The sequence below is a fragment of the Triticum aestivum genome, chromosome 7D (assembly GCF_018294505.1).
Source record: "Triticum aestivum cultivar Chinese Spring chromosome 7D, IWGSC CS RefSeq v2.1, whole genome shotgun sequence".
NCBI classification, from domain to species: Eukaryota; Viridiplantae; Streptophyta; class Magnoliopsida; order Poales; family Poaceae; genus Triticum; species Triticum aestivum.
Genome location: NC_057814.1, coordinates 1,027,165 through 1,032,862, shown reverse-complemented (window position 1 = coordinate 1,032,862; position 5,698 = coordinate 1,027,165). Strand labels below are relative to the sequence as shown.

The 5,698-nt window shown below is 43.4% G+C and overlaps 1 pseudogene; it reads left to right on the top strand.

Annotated features, from left to right (window-relative positions):
* The first annotated feature begins 582 nt into the window (after window positions 1-582).
* On the top strand, window positions 583-4,486 carry LOC123163784 (putative disease resistance protein RGA3; annotated as a pseudogene).
* The last annotated feature ends 1,212 nt before the right edge of the window (window positions 4,487-5,698 follow it).

Genomic DNA, 5,698 nt, shown 5'->3' with positions numbered 1-5,698 from the left:
CGCGCTACTGCAAAATAGCGCCGGCCTCAGAATACACTATTTAGCGTGTCATATCGTGTTATAGCGTGTTATTAACGAGACATTTTATATTATTTTATTTAGCGAGCTAATTCTTCATAGGGTGTTATATTTTTCCAGTGGTTTCTATTCAAATGCACCTTTAGATGCCACTTGAGCTAGGACTGTATTTATTGGAATGAGAGTACGGGGTGTCAGAGAGTTTTAACACTGCACGATTACAACGAATGATCATACAAGGAATATAATTGCAACAACACAGTGCACTATATAGTTCCGACACGAACACAACACAGTGCATTCATTAACCTCTCAGCAAATATTTTCCCCGCAAAAAAAATAAAAAATCTGCCTTCATCTTGGTTATATCTAGCGTGGATCAGTACTTAAAGAGAGGTGCTGCTTTTCCAGCACGCAAGCAAAGCTAAGCATCTGCTCCGGTGATCTTTTCGTTCCTTTCGCACTCCGTGGAACTATTCCTTCGCGCATTCATTCATTCTCCTCCTCCTCCTCCCTCACCTGGACTGCTGTCGACTGAGACCGGAGCACCACCACCGGAGAGAGATGGGTTCCCTGCTGATGCCGCTTCTGGGCAGCGTCGCCGCCAAGGCCGGCGACGCCCTCGTGGCCGAGCTGCTGCGGGCGTGGGGGCTGGACAAGTCCCGCCGGAAGCTGGAGCACCACCTCGCGGCCGTCCACTACATCCTGCTGGACGCCGAGGCCAAGAGCCGCACCAACCCCTCGGTCCGCCGATGGACCAAGGACCTTAAGACCGCCGCCTACCAAGCCGACACGTCCTTGACGACTTCCGCTACGAGGCGCTGCGCCGCCGTGCCGCCAAGATGCGACGCTGCTACACGGCACACATGGCACGTACATCGTCGATCGTCCCACATTCTCTTCCATGAGTTCACCACCCCACCCCACCCCACCATGGCTAGCTCTGTTTTCATTTTGTAGCTAGGGAAATGCAAGCATTTTAATTTTAGTTTATTTGTTTTCATTGCAGGTGTTAAGCTACTTCACCGCCCATAGCCCGGTTGTTTTCCGTCTTCACACGAGCTGGAAGTTGAAGGACGTCCTTGAGACCATTGATGAACTGGTTGTGGAGACGAACAATTTCCACTTCCTACAACATACCGAAGCACCAAGCATTGATCATCCACAAACATACTCTCATGTTGATGAATCAGACATTGTGGGCAGACAAGCGGAGAAGGAACAAGTGGTGAAGATATTGCTCGACCACTCTCACAACAATAATGACAGTAATAATGTCATGGTGCTCCCCATAGTTGGTATGGGGGGAATTGGTAAGACTACCCTTGCCCAATTTGTGCACAATGATCAGAGGGTGAAGCATCATTTTGAGTTGGTCATATGGACATGTGTCTCTGACAAGTTTATCGTCGAAGAAATTATTCGATCTGTAATACAAGTGGCCACATTGAACAAGTGTGAATTGACTGACAAGGAGGCACTGCAGAAGAAACTTGGTGAAGTGTTGGGCAAGAAAAGGTACCTCCTAGTGTTGGATGATGTTTGGAATGAAGATAGACAAAAGTGGGATGATATGAGATCTTTTCTATGCTCACATGCCGGCTCACGCAGTGCTATAATTGTGACAAGCCGTAGCAATCAAGTTGCTTCTATCATGGGCACACTTCCTCCGCATCAGATATCACTTCTAGATGAAGATCAATCATGGGAGATTTTTAAAAGAAAAGCATTTGGAATGGAAGTGGAAAAGAAAGAGGAATTGATTTCAGTCGCAAAGAGTATTGTTCATAAGTGTAAGGGATTGCCTCTTGCTATCAAGACCATAGCAGCTTTACTTCGCTCGAAACATCACAGTCAGTGGTTTTCTGTTCTCCATAGTGATGTCTGGAAAGATGACATCCTCACAGCTACTGGTATTATACCTGCACTGAAGCTGAGTTATGATCACTTGTCATCCGAAGCAAAACTATGCTTCTCCTTTTGTGCTATTTTCCCCAAGGATAGCCCGATGGATAAAGACACGCTAATCCAATTATGGATGGCAAATGACTTTATTGCATCAGAAACAAGAGGCCAACAAATTTTTGATGTGCTAGTTTGGAGATGTTTTCTCCAAGATGTGGAGATAAAAGAGGATGCCTACATCCATCATTCAACTACTTGCAAGACGCATGATCTCATGCATGATCTTGCTGAGTCCGTAAGCGGAAATGATTGCTCCATTCAGCAAGAATCTTCATCACGTCAAGAAATTATGCAAGGATCTACATATACCAGTTTATTACATCATGAGGTCCAACATTTGTCACTTGGTTATGTCTTTAACAGTACTATTGCAGCCATGAAAGAAATTTTAGCTCCCCGAGCCCGCACAATATTAGTCCAAAGGGAGACTTCTCTGGATAGTGGAAAGTCTTTGGGTATGGCCATATCAAAATTCATACCCTTACGAGCATTGAAGACATACTCAATCAATACACATATGACAAACATGAAGCATCTTCGCTATCCAGATTGTTCTTATTCTGATATATTTGCACTGCCTGAAGCAACTGCCATGCTGTATAGCCTGCAAACATTGAAGCTCATTGATTGTCAAAACCTGAAGAAATTACCAGAAGGCATAAGATATATGAGCAGTCTTCGGCACCTCTTCCTCTCTGGGTGTGATAGTTTGAAGCGCATGCCACAAGGTATGGGTCAGATGAATTCTCTACTGACATTGACAAATTATGTCATTGATAGTGATGGCGGTCATGGAATTGATCAACTCAAAGATTTGAATCTAGGTGGTGATCTTTCTTTGACAGAGCTGAGAAAAGTGCGTAGTGCAGAAAATGCTAAACAAGGCAATATGTCCGCCAATCATAACTTGAAACGATTGTCACTCGATTGGTATGGAAATTATATCACAGGATATGAAGATGAAGTAGATACTAATGCAGAAGGAATATTGGAGGCCCTTCGTCCTCACAAAATACTTGAAGTTTTAAAGTTGTCTAATTATATTGGTGCTAAATTTTCATCATGGATGCACAACTCAGCACTGTTAGAACATCTTACTGAGCTTTCTCTGACTGGATGCAAGAACTGCAAGGATCTTCCACCATTATGGCAGCTGCCCTCTCTCGGATACTTGAGTTTGAATGATTTGTGTAGCTTGACAAGTATATGTGTTTGTAATGATGACACAGACAATGGGGAATCTTGTATTTACCCACCACCCTTCTTTCCTAAACTAGAGACCATGATACTTCTCAACATGCCGAAGCTAAGGAGATGGCACCAAGAGGTGGCAGGACAAGTAGTGGTTGTATCATTCCCTCAACTCAAGCAGCTAAATATTTCAGAATGCCCAATGCTAGGAAGCATGCCCGAGAGGCTCCCGTTGCTTGAAGATCTACTGGTGAAGGGCGCAAGGTATATTCCCCTTTACCATCTGATGAATCTATCTGTGCAATCTGATCTTGAGTGCAAAGGCGACATTTCTATGGAACCTGGAGTTCGTTGGCTGCTTGTGAACCTTCATTTCTCGAGGCTTGGAGACTCTTACGTGAGGCTGAAACTCAATGGTTTGATGGAAAATGTTGAGCTCTTTCAACGAGGGCTGAACAGAATACCTTGTAGATCTATTAAGGAATTGGATATAGTAGATTGCAACTGCCTTTTCTCATCTGAACCATTCCAAAGCCAACGGAATGTATGGGACCGTTTTTGTTTTGTTGAAAAGATGTGGATTTTTCACAACAAGAATCTAGTACAATGGCCACTGGTAGAATTCAGAAACTTGAATCATCTTCGAGGTCTACATTTGTTTGACTGTTCAAACTTAACTGGTTCACTACCATCAACATTATCTAAAGATGAAAGTGTCATGCCTCCCCGACTCCAGCATCTTGAAATTGCCTTATGTAATAATTTGGTGGAGATACCAAAGTTAGCTGCATCTCTTGAAAGTTTGTTGATCTATTCTTGTCCCAAGTTGGTGTCCATGCCAACAATTCTTGGGAACAACAAAAAATTGAGAGAACTCAAGGTGTTTGAGTGTGACACTTTGATGACATTTCCAGATGGAATGTATGGAGTCACTGCGCTCAAAAAACTATGGATGGTGGCGTGCCCAGGGGTAGAGACTTTACCGGAGGGACTCCTGCAACAGCTCCCAGTCCTGTTGGAACTACGCATCAAAGACTGCCCCAATTTGGAGGGAGTCTTCTCAAGAGGGGGCGCTTACTGGAATTTGGTTGAAGCAATTCCACGAAGAGATGTTGGCCCTTACCCGAGACCCATGGATTGGTAATGATGATACAGACAATGGGGAATCCTGTATTTCTCCATCACCATTCTTTACTAAATTGGAAACGATGATGCTCAAGGGTAGGGATACTACCGGATGTGCAAGCGGTGGAACGTCTTGCCCTGTTGGGGGCGACGTGTTCATGTTATATAGTAGGGGAGCCAAACCCTAGATGGCTTTACATGCATGCGGTTACAGGAGATAAGAGAGAATCAAGATACAACTTGAGGGAGAAGAAAAACGAGAGGAGATATATCTCATACAAACTACCTCCTAGCCATATCTCTATATCCCAACTATATACTGCACATGTGATGTTTAACACTCCTCCTTAATCACAACTCCATCAAGTTGAGATTATGTTTAAACTCTTCAAAGCTTCTGATAGGTAGGGCTTTGGTAAACCCATCTGCAACTTGATCTCTGGAATGAATGAACGAATATCAAGTTGTTTCCGTGCAACTCTTTCTCTGACAAAGTGAAAGTCTATCTCTATGTGCTTTGTTCTGGCATGAAAAACTAGATTTGCAGACAAGTAGGTAGCACCAAGATTATCACACCATAAGCATGGATCTTGAGAACTTTGTATACCAAGTTCTTTTAGCATTGATTGAACCCATATGATTTCAGCCGTGGCATTGGCCAATGCCTTGTACTCTGCCTCTGTGCTAGACCGAGACACGGTGGCCTGTTTCCTTGCACACCATGAAATCAAGTTAGGTCCAAAGAATATTGCAAATCCACCAGTGGAGCGCCTGTCATCCAAACAACCTGCCCAGTCAGAATCAGAGAAAGCACTGACAAGAGTTGAGGATGATTTGCTGAAATTGAGTCCAACATTCAAAGTGTGTTTGATATATCTGACAATGCATTTTGCAGCAGTCCAATGCACATTAGTAGGAGCATGCAGAAATTGACACACCTTGTTGACAGCAAAGGAAATATCAGGCCTTGTTAGGGTCAAGTACTGTAGTGCACCTACTAAACTCCTGTATTTTGTACGGTCCTCTTGATTCAAGAGTTGCCCTTTTGTGAGAGATAGTTTTTCTGAGCTGGATAAAGGAGTAAAGAATGGTTTACAACCTTGCAGACCTGCCTTTTTTACCAAGACAGTTGCATATTTCTCTTGAGAGAGATGAAGCCCATCCTTGTGTTTCTTCACTTCAATCCCAAGGAAAAAATGCAAATCTCCAAGATCCTTGAGAGCAAACTCTGCACTTAAATCCTTCAACAATGATGCAATGGCCTCACTAGATGAACTTGTAACAATAATATCATCAACATATATGAGAACAAATATGCATGTATTGAGTTTATTGTAGATGAACAGTGAGGTATCTGACTTGGAAGGAACAAAACCAAGTGATTGCATCTTGTGACTAA